The following is a 21,648-nucleotide window of genomic DNA, read 5'->3' on the forward strand; positions in this document are numbered from 1 at the left end:
ATGAAGGTGAGTATAATGCTAGCTAGCTAGCTACCGAGCAGTTTGGCTGCTAGCTACAGTGGCTAACTAACATCACATAACATGTGAATAGCTCTATTACTATTGGTTATTCCAAACGATTGATATCACTTAATTGTATATTTTTAGTTTTGTTTATGTGCATCATTAAATTTATATTAAACACCCTGGTAAGGCAGTACACATAAGAATTATTTGCCTTGTTTTAGAAATGTCTGAACCACCACATGTGTATATAACATAATTTTTACAAAGTGGCTTTTTATAAATTCAAGTTGTAACTGTTTTTAATCAATATTTTATTTGAGTTTCCCAAGTTTAGATTATAAATTATTTTAGTATTGTAATTTAATAATTGTTTGTTCTTTAGATTCTTCTTCTAATCCTGCCCCTACTGCAACTGCCCTTCTTAACAAGGAGCGAGAGAAACTGACTTTTCTTAAGCAGAAACTGGAGCGCGACACCCTGGTGGACCACTGGGACGCTTATTTAAGGACATACAAAAAATATTTCCAGTTTGAACCAGTCTGGCATGAACTTTTTTTGGAGTGGGTGACTGTTTGGTGTTTTAAAAAACACATTTAATGTTACATGTGTTACTCTTACAATACATTGCCATTTTTGACAGTAGTTAAATGTTATTTCAAGCACTGATTGTAATTTAGGTCTAAGTGTTATAAATGGTGACATTATACATTTAAGACTCACTTTTGGCAATTATAAATGTTTATTAGTGATTAATAAATGGTGTTATGCTTTACACTTTACAATAAGGCTCCCATTTGGCATTTATAAATGTTTATTAGTGATTAATAAATGGTGTTATGCTTTACACTTTACAATAAGGCTCCCATTTGGCATTTATAAATGTTTATTATTCATTAATAAATGGTTTTATGCTTTACACTTTACAACAAAGCTCCGATTGATAGTTGTGGATATTTATAATGCATTTCTGAAGTACAATTTTATATGATAAAAAATATGTTTACAAATGCTGATTGTGCTTACAGGATAGTAACTTAGTCTGAAATGTTTAATATAGCAACTCTAGATGAAATATATAGGTGAACACATTTGGCTCACTATTTGGCAAGAAACCGGTCAGTTTTTTTCCTCTTTCTCACCCTTAACTAATGCATAATAAACCATTAATAATGGTTTATAAAGCATTTACAGATTAATTAATAATATAGCTATAAACTATTTATTAGCATCTATAAGGGGAGCCTTATTGTAAAGTGGTACCAAAGTTCAGGCTGTGCTGGAGATTAGATACATGCAGTGGAGACTCAAACACAGAGCTGTATTCATGAGGGAACAGATTTATGTAGCACAACCTGCAAGGTAAATATGAATTTGCCTTTAATTCAGGAAATAAAGCATGCTGCTCAGGCAAGACATTGTTACGTCCACTGAGGTAACGATTTAAATCAAAAATGTAATTCTGTCTCAGTGCAAGACGCAAGAAGAGAGACTCTGCTATTTTAAATTTCAGTTCCTTGGTAAAACGATTAAAGGGGGGGGGCAGTTTTCAAGCTTGGAGTGTTTTGAATTACAGCAAAACAAAACATCAATTTAAATAAGCAATTATAAATATAATCTGCATTATACAGGCCATTTTTCAGTTTCACTTGAACTCAGCGCACCTGCTGTCATTGCTTTGTGTTGAGCATCAACTGTCAGTAAATTGCTTATGCATACAAAAATTGTGCTTCTGAAATTATAATAATAATATAATAATATGTTTTAGTGTTCAGGCTTGATTTAGCAATCATACTTGGAAAATCCAACTTTCCAGCAGACAGTGATTTAGCAGAAAGATTGTCCAGGTCTGCAGTTAGAAACAATAAAATGCAAAATCTGGCATGAGCTCAGGGTGATGCAGTGGTTTGTCAGCTCACAGCGAGAAGGTTCTTCTTGTTAGCTGGGGTTTTCTTTGCATGTGTCTCCACAGTCCAAAAGCATACATATGTGGTTCATTATTAATTGGCCCTAGTTGCCATAGAGTGAATGGTTCTCTGACTGTATTAGCCCTGTGATGGAGTGGCAACCTGTTTAAGGAATATGTACCCTGCCTGACGGCTGGGAGAGGTTTCATTCTATAACAATGATTGGATAAGTGGTTAAGAAAAGATGGATAGGTGGTCTGAGATCCCCCAGTTAATAGTTAAATTCATGGTTATAAAATTCTTATTACAGTTGAGCAATTGTATTATTATTGTAAACTAAACCCCTAAGCAATATAATCTGGATAGCACAGCATCAGTCAAGAGAAACATTATGCCCCCACCCACCCAGCCTGTCACAGCCACGGGTTTAGCAGCACTGCGCTCCCTTTATAAGCTATTCCTACATGCCAAACATCAGCACTAACATCTTTTATCTTACCGCTGTAAAATAAACAATGCAAGTTCAGCATCACCATTCATTCTCTGAGAAGTGTCTCCATATGAGAAAGGTATGCAAGTGTTTACTCTTGTTTTTATTGCCTCGTTTCTTTGCACCCAAGCATGATTTCTTTCTGGGAATCATTGCTGGTGATTGGAAAAGTTACGTTCCAAGAGCAATTGTTGTCACATTAACTAGAATACCTGTCCTTCCTGGCTTCTTCTGTCTTGCCATAGCTTTATGTTGTCTATGTTGTTGCAAAGTCAGTCTTCTGTTTTTTCACATTTTGCTGATAGTTTCAGTTATTTAAATGTACAAAAAAGTACAAATTTGAAGATAAACTGAAATGAAAATGAACTAACTAGAGGCAATGGTTGAGCAAAGCCCGATGACTGAAAGAAAAAATAACAATTTGAGTCTCTTTAGATAATCCACTTGAGATGGGCCAATGCATTTTGGGCAACAAGTTTCAAGTCAAGTCCTGCAGTGACCTAATCATTTATTAAATTGAATTAATATATTATTTTGAACTAACAAAAAAAAAGTTGAGTGCTTTTACACTATATGGCCTCCATGAATAAATTCCCTGTCTGTTGGTATACTGGTGGTAGAAACAGGGAGCCCACTCCTTAACAGTATTAAGAAAATCTTTGTATGCCTGTTGAGTTTTTCCTCATCAGAGGACGCATTCTCCTTGTTGCAGGTTTTGACGCTCTTACTTCTCATTCACTCTGAGTGGGGTGATGTCATCACTTTCCAGACTGATTTCTGAACCTGTTGCTTCACTCCATTAATTTTCCTTCAGTTGAAAAGATGAGAAAACTCAAACTTTTCAAGCACCAAATTTCTAAATTTGTTTAGATATTAAAGTACACAGCAAATTCAAAAGTGTTAAATTTTTTGGTGTTAATAGTCTCCTTGCAAAAGTAGAGTTAATTTTACTCTAAGTAGAGTCACATTCTTTTAATGTAACTCTGAGGTGTAAAATGATAGTAGTTAAAATCGAGTGTTAAAAATGAGTGTTTCTCTGTCAAATCTGGAGGTGTTAAAATGGAAACATTAACTCTTGACCTCTTAACTCTGAACTCCTAGAGGGGCTATGACACCAACAGAGTAAATTCACAGACTCCGCCCCCAGCACGACTCCAATCGAAGCTGAAGTGAAGCCGTTTCAGAACATTTTGCTCTACATATTTGAGTTGTTTGCCATGCTTGGTAAGTCATTTTTTCAAAGATTGTTTCAATTATTATTAGCTTTTACTTCTGTGGCTCTTTGGAGTTGAGACAAAGCTGTGTGAAAGGCATTAGCCATGTTGCTCGCTGATAGCATAATATTCTGTTTTAGCTAGCTGAAAGGTATTGTTTGCGGGCAAATACCACAGCCTTGAAAAAAAGCTTGCATGTGAATTTTCAGTCAAACTTTTGGTCAAATACACCTAAAACAATGTCTAGAATGTGAAATGTTGGTATAATGGTGCTACTTGAAGCCTGAAAACGATCGCCCATAAAAAAAAAAAACGAGCAAACAGCAGTAGCAGGCGTCCTGACTGGATTCTAAGTTAGCATAGATCCCTCCAGAGTTTTGTGCACACGGTTTAGGTAAAAATGAAAAAGGTTGAGGTTTTACATTTAGTTCAGTATTACCTGTTGCCTGTGTCCTTGTCTTTTGGGAAAATACTTTACACAAGTAATGGCTCAAAGAGGATTCCTTTTTTTTTTTTACTGTGCTGCAATTGTTTACTGGATTATTTGTGCCATTAATTAGTGTCAACTAATTTTTATTCGATCTCCGCACAGGATATGCTTGTGAAGATGGAATATGGGGGAGAGCAGAAGTGCGTTGAAGTTCCACAAAGTGATGAATGAAGGACATGCATATTGTATTGAAGAAATAAGTGTTGAGAATGCTGTTATTTGCATTTACCATGTCAGACCTTTTGATAAACAAAATTCTAATGAAAGTGAGAACATGTATACTGTTAGATCTTTCAGAAAATGTTTTGAAATTGTGGTGCACAGTTCAGAATAAATGTTTTTCAAAAACCATTGCATCTTTTTAGTAAATGTTTATTTCCAAAAGAAATTTCTAGAAGTTCAGAACAGTAAAATTCCCGCTTTTTAGAATGAATTAGAAGATAACTCTTACGTAGTTAAACTAAAATACTCTTTGAGAGTTAATATATAAACTCTTAACACCAAGTGTTAAATTATCAACTCCAGACAGATTTGGTGTTTAACACTAAATCAGAGTTAACGTACCAACTCTCCAAAAAGAGTTAAATTAACACTCTCTGGTGTGGACCCATATAGACACTTTAATAGTGTTGAAATCAAATCCGACAGTGTTAATTTGGACATGCTGGATTTGCTGTGTAGGTAAACATTGGCTCTATGTGAATTGCTACTGAATAACTGCAAGGATTTGTAATGCTACCCATCCATTTTCTTCCATTTATCCATATTGGGATCGCAGGGGTGATGGAGCCTATCGCTGGAGGCTAACACATAAAGACAGACAACCAGTTACACCTATGGGTAATGTACAATCACCAATTAACTGTATGTCTTTGGACAGTGGGAGAAACCTAGAGTATCCAGAGAGAATGCAAACTCCAGAAAGGCCCCGGCCAGTTGGTGGAGTTAACACACAACCTTCTTGCTGTGAGGCAGCAGTGCTTAGGAAATGTAATGCTACCCAATACTACAAGAAACTAATAAAAGTAATAAAAAAGTCAAAGTAAAGTATTTTATTGTTCTAGTCACTGCATACAAAAGCTACAAATGTCTCAAATACCTGGATAAGATGATGTAACCACTACTGTTACTCTTGTAATTTGCATTAAAATCATATCTACAGGAAAGTGTTGGATGGTAGATGTGGAAGACATACAGAAATCCTTTCATCTACCATGAGAACACTTATAGTTATTAACATCCTCTGTTCTGTTTAACTGCCCACATTGTAAATGTGCTTAATGGTGGTAGTTTAAGTGCCTGAGTCACTCGAGACATTAGTGAAAAATGTTTCAGTGAATGTTTCAATTTTTACTGCAACTGTAATAGCATTTTGACAGATACAAAACAACCCTGGGCAGCTTTTATTCGGAGGTGTGTGTGTGTTTTGTCTTTGGTTACGTGGCTATGGGTAGGAGTTGAGCTTGTGTCTACTTGTAACATACGCTTGGTAGTTGGGTCAGTTTGAGGTCACGTGCATGACATAAAACAACCATTTAAAAATATGTCGTACATTGTACTTTAGCTGACTAAAGTGACCATCTTAAACTAAGGCATTCAGTTCAATTCAGGTTTATTTAACATGCAGAACAATTGCCTCAAGGTCATTTTTACTGTACAATAAAGTCCCTACAGTACTGAGGAGAAAACCACAACAATTAGGGAGGGGCAGCCATCTGCTGTGACTAGTTGGGAACTAAGGAGAAAAAAAAGAGAAAAAAGAAAGCACAGATAGACAGGTGGCAACAACAAACACACCAAGTGTCAGTCAATCAAAGGGTTAACTAGAGTGGCAGCAATTCATATTATCATCTCTTCCAGTGTATTAACATAATCACCCGGAGTAAACGGTCAGGGATTCTCTGCATACAGACCTGTTTGTGTGGGTGTCTATGTGCCTGTGTTACCTCAGTGTAAATGCCAGCAGCATCAGTCAAATTGAAGGTCAGACTTTTACACTGGCCTTTAGACCCTCATCAGCCTCCGTGTCTGTCTCCATTTCCTCCTTACTCTCTTGTCTAATCTTGGCTTTATCGCTTTTCTTTGTCTTCATTCACGTACTGCTTTTTCACCATTGCTTTTACCCTTTTTAAAAAATATTTAAAATCTTGTAGGAAAATATAGCCCTTGATAAATAAACATTTTACATTAAAGCAAAAACAAATATTAATGGGCAGGAAAACTACCATGACTACTGCTTAATGGAAATGTCATATCTCGAGTGTTAAAACAAACATGTCAACTGCATTTTTTTGTAAACTCAACTTATGATTAGACACCTTAATGATAGCTTCTCTCCTCCATGTTCCAATATTTTCCTAAACAAACTAAATGGCTCCTGCCTGTAACTTTATATTTGACAGACATCAGAAAGGTATTGATCTGTGAGGTACAGCAACAGTCCGTGTAACCCATAATGACAAACTATTCCTTTAATATTAATTCCACATGTCTCAGTTTGCAAATTGCTGTTCAGTTTTGTAAAACGAACCTAAATCCATGTCTTAATCTAACTCCTCGTTGTTTCAGCTGGTGTTTTGTCTGACAGCTCAGATGAAACAGATGAATGCCCAATAGAGAAGTGGAGGTATTCTTCCCAGATGTCTCTATGTCCAAGTGTTTCCTGGAAGGAGGCAGTTTGAAGGAGCAGACAATACCGGCAATCCCACTTTACATAAACCCTTCATCGATCACACTAACCAGCAGTTTAGGTTTCCACCACCCAACCTCCACTCTCCATTTCTCTATCACATTCTGCACACTTGCAATTTTTCCTTGAGGGAATTGTCTGTGTCACTGCATCTCTATCTCTCTCTATCTCTCTCTCTATATATATACCTTAATACAGAATCATGAAAATGAATGAAAAATATAACCCTGCCTCTCTCCGTGCAGGGTATAGAGCTATGCAGTATATTTTATTAATATATCTTTACCATATTGAAAGTGTCTTTTCATAGTATTGACATACTATTGTGACAGCAAAGTGAAATGAAGCCAGACTCCATGTTACACTGCAAGAAGTTACTACAAAATTTTACGGAAAGACAAAACCAAAAATGAAAGATGAGAGGGGACACAATTAACTAACCCAAACGAAGCTCATAAGTGATACATGGAGATGGATCACTTCATGATAGTCACTGGAAGACGAACATTGGCTATCAAATTCAGTAAATGCTATTTCCTCGCTACACGCTATAACAGTTTACTGCAGAAAGATAATAGTCTAAACAAAGCCCAAACGTGCCATAACATTTGGGTGAGACTAGAAGTGAGATAGATAAACAGAAGAATAAAAAAGAAAAAAGAATAATATGAGAAAGTTTATTTCTGTGTTATAAAAAGTCTTCTCTAAGAGAATGTGTATGTTAAAGTGAAGAAACACTCGCTGGATTTAAAATAATAAATAAATAAAAAGGGTCCATATCCAGAACTAGGGAGCATCATCTGACAGGAACACAGTCAGATTATGAAGAGGAGAGAAAAGGGATCAAGTTACATAACAAATAAAATGTCATATATTCACAATCTAACCTTTTCCCGCATAAACAAGCACAAACCAAAATAGGATAGACCTGCTGCACCTTGGCTGAAATCGGCTTCTGCATATAGTCAAGACCAAGTACTATAAAGCATGAGGAGCTTATTAGGAGTAAAAACATGCTTTGACACATAGCTCAGCTCAAATCGGTCACTAGTTGATGCAGCTGTGCCATTTGGTGACAGTGTTTACTTGTCCACCAATAACCACAGTTGAAGTGTACCTCTGGTGCAAATTACTGACCTCTGTCATCATTTTAGGTGGGGGAACTTGCACAATCGGTGGCTGACTAAATACTTTTTTGCCCCACTGTATGTGGTGTGGGCAAGAGGAGGACCCAAATGCAGACAAGCAAAGAGCCATACTGGCAAGCTGCAAAATACAAACTAACTTAACTTCATGCAGGAGAGACACAGAAAGTAATAAAACATAAACACAAGGGAAAAATAAAACTTGAACATAAATATGAAGTCATGCAGAGATAAGCACGTGAACAAGTTGGGCAAACATGTAGACTGACGACTAACTAGAAACAAGAGAAAGTAAAGATATGATACACAAGATAAATTATGCAGAAATGAACTGAGCACAACCTACAGTATGTTGCCTTTCTCACTGCATACTCCTATGGCGGTCTGGTAATTTGTTGGAGGTTTAAGGAGGTCTGACTGTTGGCAGCTGAAGTGAGGCTGTTTGCATACTTGTCTCCCATCATCTCATCACTGCTATAGTATTTAGGACAGGCTTCCCTTCTCAACCATGCCCAGATTATTCAGCTTTCTACAATGGAGTGTGGAAAATCCTGGTGTAACGTTGCTTGGCTTTGAGCAATTGGAATTAGTTTGCTTTGGCCCATGAAACCTGAAACCACTTACCTGTCTGCGTACTCAGTTTCGAGATTTGTTGAATCTGAACCTATTTTACAGACTATGTAAATAAATGTGTTTTTCTGTTAATCTGTCTGTAGTGGGACATTCTGTCTTTGGTCAAACATGAAAAACAGACTCAGACCAGGAAGTACTGGAGACAAGACCGTAAGTAGAAGGTCAAGTGTCTGTACTGTGCTGCTGATTTAAAAACATGGCAAACACAATCTTTAAAATCAAGCCTTCTATATAAAAGATAAAAGACCTCTTCACTGTGGTGCCAGGTGGATGGGATGGAATTTACTTATAAATTCGTAGGACTTACTGACAGACACATTCTGCTTTATTCTATACATTTTAAGCACTTTATCTGCACGACATCTGATTTTTAATCACCAAGTCTTCTGAACTTGGTGATTAAAGCCAGAGTATGCAGAGGAAATGCTTATAAGCTCCACACATAAAGGGCCATAGACAGGGTTCAAGATAACAACCTTTTTGCTGTAAGCCAATAGTGCTACCCATTGCAACACTGCACCACCACTCTCTATGTCACCTTACAGAGAGAAATGCATATATTAATTATTATTACAATATGGAAAAATTAGACGATCACTTCCCAGGGTGGCGGCAGAGACATCTAAGCTGTTTGTTGTGACAAAGTGGATGTTTTTCTGACACTTTTTACAGCTGGTTTCAGTTCACTGTTCATTAGTTCACCAGTTCATTGTTCCCTAGGCTTTAGTCATGTATCGTCTGCAACACAGGAAGAAACAGACTGTATGATATGAAGTAATTGCCAAGAACCCTGGCATTATTTATGACCAGTTTCTGAGTCTCTCAATACTCATCCAGTCTTTTCACGCCGTAATGTGGAATTCTTAGTTTACACTTTCATTTTCTTCGGTTTGAATTACTATAACTTATTTTTCATGTCTCAGTCCTCCCAAGTCAATCTTTAAATCGCAGTAGCTAGGCTGGTAACAAAAACCAGCTTAAATTTGAACATCACCCTGTGGTGGGGTGTGGTTTTTGGCTCGGCTACAGGGAGGGGTGGAGCAGAGGGCTCAGGGTTTGGTGCCGGGGGGAAGGTTGGCTGTCACAGTTGACAGCAGTCATCTAATCACACTTCATCTGATTTAAGTAAGACGCTGGGACCTGGAGGAGGGAGAGGAATCTAAAGCTGTGCTGTAGTGAGATGGTATTTTAACTGTTTAACATTCTTATTTTAAAAAACAGGTGACAACACTTTCAAGGTTGTAGATCCTAAACTTTGAACCAGCGTTCCTCAGTCAGTCAGGTCAGCTGAACCTGTAGTTTGTTTTTAAATAATTGCTTAAAACTTAAAAATTTTATGTTTTATATGTTAGCTTTTAATTAATCTTTCAGACACTTTTTTAGATCTTGTTCTTCTAATGTATGGAAGTGTATATGCAGGACAGAAAGTAAAACCTTATGTTTGATTGTATATTTATATGTTTAAACATGTAAAGTGTTTTCATTATTTTAAGTTTTATGCAAACTGTGAAAAAATTTAAAACAGTTTTTATAAAAAATTAATCTAATAACACTGTTAATGAAAATCACTGAGGTGAAGAATGAGCTTTAGTCATCAAGTTAATAACATTACCCAACATTTGTTTTTATACATTCAATTTTTTTCTGCACAACTACACACAACTACAATTTTCAGTACAGTCTCAATGATGATAGCAGTTTCTCCACAACATAAGGTTTGTTTTTTGGATACAGATGCTCCACACTGCACAGTAGCACAGTGTCTTTTTAAAGCAGAAGTCTATATGGCAGCTTGATGCCAGCTGTTATTGTGAACCTTAAAATATACCCTCATTGCCAGCATAAAATGAGCACTGTGTATATACAGAAACTGCAGGATGGCTAAAACATTGTTTGGAAAAATGCAGAAACGGAATGATTATTTAAAGGCTAGTTGCACAAATGTTTGAGACAGATGCTCATTGGTTGGGACAGTAACCCACACTCATCAAGTGATGCAATAAACAGCAACACCACTGACAACTGTGGTTCCAAATCACTAGTCAAATTTGTTTTTCATTGTCGTCACCTCACACACACAAACACACAGTCATTTCTGTTCCACATTATGCTGCTCGCAGTCATCAAAATTCAAAGATTGGCTGAAAGCTGAGAATTGCTCTTAATTTCAGGCGAATCCAGTCTACAGATACAGCCACTTAAATGGCCTGCTGGTTTGCAACAAACCCAGGTTGATTCTGAACTGATCGCCCTTTAGTCCTTGGCTATAATCCCACACAGCTATGACAGGTAACCTGAGTGAGGAAGCCAGAAGGTAGAAAGTGACATACACACAGCCTATGGTTATTGCTAATCACTGTTTCTGAACATAAAAGCATAAAAAATGTTTAACAGTGCAGCTAATATTATATGTTAATTTTTACATGGTCCTGTCAGAGAGAAATGTATTTTAAATGTGATTCAAAAGAGTGACCATTTAAATTGCTCAGGAATATTTACATGTATGTGTATATTCTGCTCAAGGTCTGGTAGAATCTAAAGCAAATGAAAACAGTTGTTACTGGCTGTGATAATATGACTATTAGCAGACTGTTTTCAGGGAGCTGATGATGAGTCAGTGTTTTGTCATATAGGCCTTAGGCCGAATTCTCTTGTGGGAACTGTGTGGGATTATTGTGTTCTTGATTTCTGCATACGCTGTGAGGCCGCAGGATTTATTAAGGTCAAAAGAAAGAATTTGACTTTTGTTGTTCGCTCACTGAGATCTGACTGGCTAACATTAGCACACTCTGTTCCTCTGAGATTCCGTATTCAGCTCTGTGCTGTTACATTGAAAACCAGTAGTACTGGAGCCCAGAAATATTTGGGGCTCTGCTCTAAACATTTGGGGTGAGGATTGGGTGAAAGGATGGGCCCAAAGCTTTTGGCATCACATTCTTAACTTTAGGCAATTGACTCGTGCCAATTACTGGCTCATTTCTGGCTTTCAAAATAAGTATGCCTATTTTCAGCATTTGATGATGAATTAAACTGCATCATTTTGTATTCAATTCAATGCTTTTCTTAAAAATTGTTCTCTTTTGAAAATGGAACAACAATTTTACTGGGTGATTTTTCTTGTATTGAGATACCGAAGTTGTTAGGGCAAAAATTTTCTGCCTGCTCTACCTGGTCCATTTTTTATCTCTCCCTAATATTTTTAAGTGTTATGACCCTTGAACTCCTGCTACTGAACAACTTGTAATATTGCATCTGTAAAATAGCCACTAGGTTAAACCCGGTCCCATGTAAGGAGACTTTCACTGTATATTGCATATATGCAAACAGCTTAGATTGCATATAAGGTATGTGCAGGATGAAATACAGAGTTTGCTGAACCCTGCTAGCTGTTTCAAATTATTTGCAGTTGGAGTCATTCAGTCTTATAAAGGAATTTGCTGTTAAAAAAAATAATTTCCTAAATACAGTTCTCTTTTTTGTCAGATTTAGCAGCATCTTTCATTTTTATGAGGTTTCAGTGAACATTCATTATTGATATTTCTTTACTTCAAAAACATCTGATTAGCAAATAACCTGTATAATAACTTATACCAAAAAGAAACAGTTTACAAGAATTACAAGCCTCACTGAGTGTGGCCCTGTCAGATTTTTAAACAGCCTCCATCAGAAGATCAGCCATATGAAAGAAATCAAGTGCCCCTTGTGTCTTTCAAGCATTGAAAATTACTTTGTCACCGATGTGTCTGTCCATGGGCATAAAGGTATTGTAATTCTGCCCCTTCTCTCCAATCTAATCTCATGAATGCACATCCAGGATGGAAAGGACACACTTAAAGTGCCCTCTATCCATTATGCATGTATTTGTGAGCATGCATCCACAGCTATGTGATTTTTTTGTGTGTGTGTGTTTTAGTTCACATATTTAAACACATACAGGTCAGAGGCTATCAGGTTGGGGAGTATTTCTTATGGTAATGGCTCCATTTGCTTTTTGTCAGGCATAGATTCATGTTATACTGCAATATTCCTTTTTTCAAGCTCCAAAGCTCAGCTGTATGGACATTGACTGAACTTGTAATTCTATATGTGAAGCAGATTTTCATAATTTTACGAATTGTATCATTGTGGTTTTATTGAGCACTTACTTGTAACTCACACCACTTAGTTTTAAAACAGCTGCATTCAGTGCCAGCTGTCATGGTCCGCGGCCCGGCGTCTGAGGTGCTGATGGGATGCCCACTCCCGTGGGCGTGGCCGCTGACTCCACACCTGCATCCCATCCCAGGCGATCACCAGGTGGACCATTTAATCCTGCCCAGCCTGCTGCTCCACGCCAGTCCGTAATCGTCCTTCAGCGGTAACGCACACCTACGGGAAAGTCCTTAGGCAATCCTATCCGTGTGAACTAGTACTAACTCTGCCTTGTATACCCAGATCACTGCTCGGCGTGTTTTGAGTCACCAGCCTGTCCACCTGCCTGTCCAGAATTTGGATCACGATCAACCCCAGCCGCCTCGCCCTTTCTGGAGCTTCTCCCCACGGACCCTCACCCCTCCCTCCGGTTCCCTTGGCCCCGCTATCATCGTAAGACGCGTACACTACCTCCCCTCGTATGCTGCCGGTTTACCCGCACCCCAATAATCCTTTTTTCTTTTTCTGTTTCAGCCTCCCACGGTCCCGCTCTCGGCGTTTCCTGCGCGATTCTTCTCCCGGTCCCTCGGTTTCTCTGGTTCCGTGCGTTTTCTCCCTTCTACTCTCCCAGGACACTCTCAGTTATAATAAAGTTTATTTTTTCTCTCGTACCGCTGTGTGTGTGTTCTGCTCCTGGGTCCAGCTTGTGTGTTGAACTTCGGTTCTTGACAGTACGGACTGGCCAGTATGGACCCAGCAGATCCACTCCGTTCCGCCATTAATAAGCAGGGCGCTATTCTCGGTCGCCACGACCAGCAGCTTCAATCGCTCCAGGACCGCTACCAAGAGCTCAGTGACACTCGGGAACAGCTGCGAACCAAGCCGCCCGATCCCGTGCCCCACGGCGTTTCGCCTCCGCCTTTGGAGCCCTTCCACGGGGAGTTAGACCTGTGTGGGGGGTTCCTTTTTCAATGCTCCCTGTTCTTCAGCCGCACGCCACACGCCTTCCCCACGGATGCAGCTAAAATCTCCTATTTTGTAGGTTTATTACGGGGACGTGCTTTAACGTGGGCTGAGGCCTATTTAACATCTCACTCCATTCGTGATTGCGATTACGATGATTTCCTGGAGGAGTTCCGGGCTACGTTCTCCCCTCCGGTCTCGGAAGATGACGCCACACAGAAGTTGCTGGGGCTCCGTCAGGGGCGGCGCAGTATCGCGGAGTACCTAGTCGAGTTTCGTACCAGAGCGGTCGCCGTGGGTTGGCCCGATTCAGCTCTCCGTGGGGTTTTTTTACGGTCACTAACCGACCAGATGAAGGACCAACTAGCTTTTCACGAAGAGACTAAATCCTTCGAAGAATTGGCTTCCCTCGCCCGTAGGATCGATAGACGCCTGCGGGAGAGGGATGCTGAGCGGCGGCTTAAACCTATGGGCTCCGTATTGCGCCCCGGGATCAGTGTTTCTCCGCCCACGCCCACGGCTGCGTGTGCGCGCTCTCCGTCGCCTCCCCCGCCCGAACCCATGCAGATCGGACGCTCTCGGCTTTCTCCGGAGGAGAGGGAACGCCGATTTCGGGCTGGAGAATGCCTGTACTGTGGGAGGCCCGGTCACCGCATCGCTGTCTGCCCGGTCCGCCCAAACGACCCGGCCCACCGGTAAGTCCGGGGATACGGGTGGGCAGCACGTTAAGCACTACTAGACCCCGATTATTACTGTCCGTTACCCTCGTAACTAATAACCAGACCTTTACATGCTCCGCGCTGGTAGACTCCGGGGCGGAACAGAATCTTATGGATGAGAGACTGGCTAAGAAATTAGCTGTGTCCCTCACGCCACTCGAGCCGCCCATCCCTGCGTCCACGTTGAATAATCAAGTGTTTGCTTATATCACCCACCAAACTGCACCCGTACAGTTAGTCACATCAGGGAATCACCAGGAGCAGCTTTCCTTTTTCACTTTTCCCGCTCCTGACACCCCGCTTATCTTAGGTTACCCCTGGCTACAGAAACATAACCCTCGCATCGATTGGGCCGGAAAGAGGATCGCGAGCTGGAGTGTGTTCTGTCTGGCGAACTGTTTGGGGTCGGCCGTTCCCTCCGCCTCAACGAAACGAAATTCAACCCCGCCACCCGCACCGGACCTCTCTTCCGTGCCCCCCGAATATCACGATCTTCGGCAGGTGTTCAGTAAGGACGAGGCGCTCTCACTACCTCCTCACCGTCCTTATGACTGTGCCATTGATTTACTCCCGGGAGCTTCGCTGCCCTCTAGCAGACTGTATAACCTGTCTCGCCCCGAAAGAGAAACCATGGAGAATTACATCCAAGAGTCGCTAGCGGCAGGACGAATCAGGCCGTCGTCCTCCCCTGTCGCTGCGGGTTTTTTCTTTGTGGGAAAGAAGGACGGGACGCTTCGCCCCTGCATCGATTACCGGGGTCTTAACGACATCACCATCAAGAATAAATATCCCCTCCCACTAATTAATTCTATTTTTGACTCACTCCAGGAAGCCACAGTCTTCACCAAGCTGGATCTGCGGAACGCCTATCACCTGGTTCGAATACGTGAGGGTGATGAGTGGAAGACCGCCTTCAACACCCCACTGGGGCATTTCGAATATCTGGTGATGCCGTTTGGACTAACCAACGCCCCGGCGGTTTTTCAAGCTCTAGTCAACGACGTGTTACGGGACTTCCTAAATGTGTTTGTTTTCGTATACCTAGATGACATTCTGATCTTTTCCAAAACACCCGAAGAACATCACATCCATGTGAGAAGCGTACTACAACGGCTGCTCGAAAACAGGTTGTACGTCAAGGCGGAAAAATGTGAGTTCCACGTTTCATCCATCTCCTTCTTGGGCTACATTCTAGCAGGTGGGCAGGTGAAGACCGACCCGGTGAAAGTCAAGGCAGTGTTGGAATGGCCGGTTCCGGAGTCACGGAAGAAGCTTCAGAGCTTCCTGGGGTTTGCGAACTTTTACCGCCGCTTCATCCGGAACTACAGCCAGGTGGCAGCGCCGCTCACCCAGCTCACCTCACCCAAAGTGCCCTTCACCTGGTCCCCTGAAGCCCACGCAGCCTTCGCTAAGTTAAAACGGTTATTCACTTCCACACCCATCCTAACCCACCCAGACGCTGCTAAGCAGTTTGTTGTAGAAGTTGACGCGTCTGATGCGGGAGTGGGAGCGGTTCTCTCCCAGCGGTCTGGGCCTCTGAATAAGCTCCGGCCATGCGCCTTCTTCTCACGCCGACTCACCCCCGCAGAGAAGAATTATGACATCGGCGACAGGGAACTGCTAGCCGTTAAACTCGCTTTAGAGGAATGGCGCCACTGGCTGGAGGGGGCCGCTCAGCCCTTCCTCATCTGGACAGACCATAAGAACCTCCTGTACCTGAGAACCGCCAAGAGGTTGAATCCACGCCAAGCTCGCTGGTCCCTATTCTTCGCCCGCTTCAACTTCACGCTCTCCTATCGTCCTGGATCGCGGAACACCAAGCCCGATGCGCTCTCCCGTCAGTACTCCTCCGACAGCGAAGCGACTCCCCCCGCCACCATCCTACCCGCCACCTGCGTGGTGGGCGCCCTCACTTGGGAAATAGAGGAGACCATTCGCCGAGCTCTCCCGGGAGACCCCGATCCAGGGACCGGACCACCCGGACGGCGCTTCGTTCCTGCTGCCGCCCGTGGAGCTGTCATCCACTGGATCCACACAGCACGATTCACGTGCCACCCAGGCGTGAACAGAACGACGCACCTCCTCAAGAAACATTTTTGGTGGAAAACGCTAATAAGGGACGTGAGGGGCTATGTGTCTGCCTGTGCCGTCTGCGCCCGTAATAAGTCATCCACCCAGCGCCCCGCAGGCCAGCTCCACCCGCTCACTACACCCCACCGGCCCTGGTCTCACATCTCCCTCGACTTTGTTACCGGTCTCCCTGCTTCGTCCGGAAAGCGTGTCATTCTCACCGTTGTAGATCAGTTTTTCAAGGCCGCTCACTTCATCCCGCTAGCCAAGCTGCCCTCAGCCGCCGAGACTGCCCAGTCGTTGGTTGCTAATGTGTTCAGGCTCCACGGAATCCCCTTGGAAATAGTCTCCGATCGAGGTCCCCAGTTCACCTCACAGGTGTGGAAGACCTTCTGTTCCGCTCTCGGCGCCAAGGTTAACCTAAGCTTCGGCTTCCACCCGCAATCCAACGGACAGACTGAACGTCTCAATCAAGAACTGGAGACTATGCTACGGTGCGTGGCCAGTCAAAACCCCTCCTCTTGGGTTACCTACCTGCCCTGGGTGGAGTACGCCCACAACACTCTAACCTCGTCCTCCACCGGTCTATCACCTTTCGAGGCGTCTCTCGCATATCAGCCTCCGCTCTTCCCTGAAGAGGACTTGACTCTCTCCGTCCCGTCGGCTCCACACCACCTTCGGCGCTGCCAACGTGTATGGCGCAGCGTTCGCAGCGCCCTCCTGCGTGCGAAGGAACGACATGCGCACTACGCCGATCGTCGCCGCGCCCCAGCCCCTGACTACCAGCCGGGACAGAAGGTTTGGTTGGCTGCTGGGAACATCCCACTCCGGGGCACGTCCCGCAAACTGGCTCCCCGTTTCATCGGGCCATACGAGGTGGGCCGAGTCATCAACCCGGTGGCGGTCAGGCTTCGGCTTCCAGCCTCCCGGCGTGTGCACCCCACGTTCCATGTGTCTCAGCTTAAACCAGTCCGCCTCAGCCCCCTGTGCCCTCCTTCCGCGCCCCCTCCTCCCGCCCGGCTCGTCGGCGGCCATCCGGCCTATGCGGTCCGGCGTATCCTGGATGCGCGCCGGCGCGGGCGCGGCTGGCAGTATCTCGTGGATTGGGAGGGGTACGGCCCCGAGGACCGCCTCTGGGTCCCGCGCTCCTTCGTTCTGGACCCTCGCCTCATCTCTGCTTTCCATGCTTCTCTCCGCAGGCGGGGTCCCGGCCTGTCGCCTGGGGGCGACTCTTGAGGGGGGGGTACTGTCATGGTCCGCGGCCCGGCGTCTGAGGTGCTGATGGGATGCCCACTCCCGTGGGCGTGGCCGCTGACTCCACACCTGCATCCCATCCCAGGCGATCACCAGGTGGACCATTTAATCCTGCCCAGCCTGCTGCTCCACGTCAGTCCGTAATCGTCCTTCAGCGGTAACGCACACCTACGGGAAAGTCCTTAGGCAATCCTATCCGTGTGAACTAGTACTAACTCTGCCTTGTATACCCAGATCACTGCTCGGCGTGTTTTGAGTCACCAGCCTGTCCACCTGCCTGTCCAGAATTTGGATCACGATCAACCCCAGCCGCCTCGCCCTTTCTGGAGCTTCTCCCCACGGACCCTCACCCCTCCCTCCGGTTCCCTTGGCCCCGCTATCATCGTAAGACGAGTACACTACCTCCCCTCGTATGCTGCTGGTTTACCCGCACCCCAATAATCCTTTTTTCTTTTTCTGTTTCAGCCTCCCACGGTCCCGCTCTCGGCGTTTCCTGCACGATTCTTCTCCCGGTCCCTCGGTTTCTCTGGTTCCGTGCGTTTTCTCCCTTCTACTCTCCCGGGACACTCTCAGTTATAATAAAGTTTATTTTTTCTCTCGTACCGCTGTGTGTGTGTTCTGCTCCTGGGTCCAGCTTGTGTGTTGAACTTCGGTTCTTGACAGCCAGCCATCATAAACCACATTCACTCTGCAAGGAATAAGGTAATCCTCTGCCCAGTGCCTAAACTTTACTGCAGTTTTGAACAGCTTCTACAGCTGTGGACCAGATTTCCTTTCCTTTGATTGTATACACTTGGGGTTACAATGGCAAAACACTTATTGTCACATCCATGCATTTTCTCAATGAGGATAAGTGAACTCCACCTAATTTATAAGGGTGGAGCTTTCTGTAGTCTTTTCCAGCTGACCTTGGATGAGAGGCAGTGTACACCATGGACATGGACAAGTTGACACTTACTCACTATTTTTTTTCTGTCTTTTCTAACATCTTGAAACTGTTCATTAAATCATTAAATTTTTCCAGTATGTCTTGAGGTGTTTTTTGGGGGGGAGGGTGCAAAACAATTGATAATCCCACCAGAATCAACTTTACCAAGTGTTAAGATAAAGAGTTGTGCAGCTTCCTGTTGCCTGGGTCATGATTCTAGGGACTGTGAATGACCTAAAATCTTGCTTTAATCCATCTAGTAAATATTGTTGTTAGATTATTTTTCTGGAGGTCCAAAAGAAAGGTTTGGGACATTATCAGTATAGTGCAGTGAAAGAAAACTGGGAAGATGAAGTTAAACAGGGAAAAATATTTAGCATTGTGTAATCTTGCCTGTGTCACTGCTGTGTTTACAGTGGTTTCAGTGAATAACAATGTAAAATGTACTTCAACATTTTCTCACTGCCCCACCTCCTCTTTCCTCACTTCTCCACTACCCCTTTACTTCCCTTGCTTTCTCATTCTTTTCGTCTCATTCTTTTGCTTGCATTTGTCTTGATTTATAGCTACTAACCACACTCATGCGCTCATGTTGTCTTGAGGCAGAAAGGAGGGATAGTATTTCATCTGGGACCTTGGAGGTTTCACAAAACTGGAGTGCATATACAACTGGAGACACACAGAACACAATGTACTCAAGTGCACCTGCTGCTTTAAATGCATATAAACACATGCTTTTACTACTAATAACCTGTATAGCAATTACAGCTTTGCACTCCCACAGATATACAGGATTGATCGTAGTACGTCAGTGCTGCTATGATGCACCCATACAAAACATCATAATAACTGATGAATGGCCACTAGTACAGTTATAACAATAGAGTAAATTTAAGACTCGTTCACACAGGAGAGGAAAACAATGCATAGGTCTCTACTGACTTTGCATTCACTGAAGGTAATTAATTTAATTTGCTGCATAAAACCTGCAGTGTGTTTAGATGCACCACCAACAGGGTAAAGAACACACAGTTCTTATAACTACTTGAGTATAAGAAAAATAAAACTATGGGATGATGACATTCATTAAAGCAATTTTCCCTGAAATGCCATGGATAAGATTATTATAGTTTCAAGTGCATCAGCAAAGTAGAGTATATTGCTAATACAGCTAATATTAGCTTTCTAACAGCTAAGGATGCTAAAATAATCCTTTGACATAGTAAAATCTTAGATTTTTAGCCAGTTTGATGCAGTTTTTCTGTGTGTCAGTATAACAGGCCATGTTACAGTGGGGTATGAAGCTGGATTACGGTTGTGTAAAACAGAGAAATGATGAGCAGGGGAAACATGCTGCCGTTGGCCTGGTCTGGTCGGTCTTGCCAGAATGGCAGTCCCAGGGCAGGCCCTCTTCTGCCCTCTACTGTCTATGTGCACATTTACTTGAACACAAAACTTGGTGGAAGACCTGGTGAATTCATACCACCAACATGAAAACAAACAAAATCTACTAATATATATACATATATAACTAATAATTAATGTGTCACAAATGTGACCCCAACAACCCTTGGTTGCATACTAGGGTACTATTTTCAACTCCAGTTTTTAAGGTATGACGCATGGTGCTCTTTCTCTATTCTTATGAATGACCTGATAAATTTAAGACAATCAGATTCAAGTAAAAAGAAAAATATTCAGCAACAGCACAGGTACCTGTTTCACACGTAAGCAGTTTCCAGATGTGTTGAGTACATGCAGTCTACCTTAATTACTGTTAGTGCACTACCTTTTTAAGAAATACCTGTTATTTACAAACATTAGCATTTTTTCTCTTATTTATTGCTTCAACACAGTTGTGGCAATATGAACACAACCTGCAAGTATGTCTTTACTGTTCTTGCATGAATGATCTACACCCACCGCAGTCCCCTGCTCTGTTTTGTCCCATTTTGACATTTTTCCACAGAACTGAATATATGAATACCGGGGCATGCACAGCACGAAGATGTCAGGAGTTTTCCAACATATGCACTCATTATCATGCATGTGTGTGCGCTGCAGGTGTGCTGCTAACCTGGGAGAGAAGTTTTACTCATGTGATATTTGAATGGCAGGATAAATATTTGAAACAATGAATCTAAAAATAGAAAGACACAGAGACGTCTGTTCCTTACTCTGCTATAACGAATGTGTCCTTTCTGCATAAATTAACATGTTTTTCTACATGTTGAACTGATAAAAGTTCAACATGAGTTTCCTCAAACCCTGCTTTTTGTTTTCACTATGGTGCAACTCATCCCAACTATCTATTTCTGTTTTCGTGACCTTAATTTAGGTGATTGTCTGTAAGGTAAAGTCAGCTGGTGTACCTTCAGCCCTCACACAGGTTCATTTCACAGATCATGATCATCTGCTAATTGTGTATTTCACAGATACTGGTGAATTTTGAATGTAAAGACCTGATTCACAGTCTTCTCACAACAACTGATGCTGAGGTATGCCTGCTGCTACTTGAACTCTGCAATGCACCGATGTGGGAGAGGCGGGTTACAAGTCACTGAATTACAAACACTGAGCAAGCCAGAGTACCCGGACAGAAACCACAGAAACCAGCCGGCAGATTTAAGCCTGGGGTGTTCTTGCTGTGAAGCAACAGTGCTAACCACTGCATCAGCTGTGAATTTGAAAAGGTCTCAGCTATCCTTAAGAGGACAAGGCATTCCAGCATGTTGTCAAAACAGGTGTAAACATTCAGACTGATGACCTTATAAAGGGATTTGAGGTTTGCCAATTTAGTGCAAAGGGAAGGAATTTGTAATAAGCCATGGTTTCTGTTTATAGTTTCATCGATTATATATAAATGATGACGTAACATTCCTATGTCCACAGTAAAGTGCACTGAATAATCTTTTATTTTTTTATCTTCATGGCACATGTTGCCTCTGTTTTTTGAGCTTAAGTGGCCTCACTGCTGTAGCTGAAGGCCACTTAGAGCACCGTATAAATATT

The 21,648-nt window shown here is 42.6% G+C and overlaps 1 protein-coding gene across 1 annotated transcript in view; it reads left to right on the forward strand.

Moving 5' to 3' along the window:
• The window catches only part of LOC146646450 (uncharacterized), a 240,629-nt gene that overhangs the window by 77,236 nt on the left and 141,745 nt on the right, over positions 1-21,648 (forward strand). The window lies entirely within an intron of this gene.

The sequence above is a fragment of the Rhamphochromis longiceps genome, linkage group LG19 (genome assembly GCF_057381845.1).
Source record: "Rhamphochromis longiceps isolate RC_006_pf linkage group LG19, R_longiceps_female_GT1.1, whole genome shotgun sequence".
Classification (NCBI taxonomy): Eukaryota; Metazoa; Chordata; class Actinopteri; order Cichliformes; family Cichlidae; genus Rhamphochromis; species Rhamphochromis longiceps.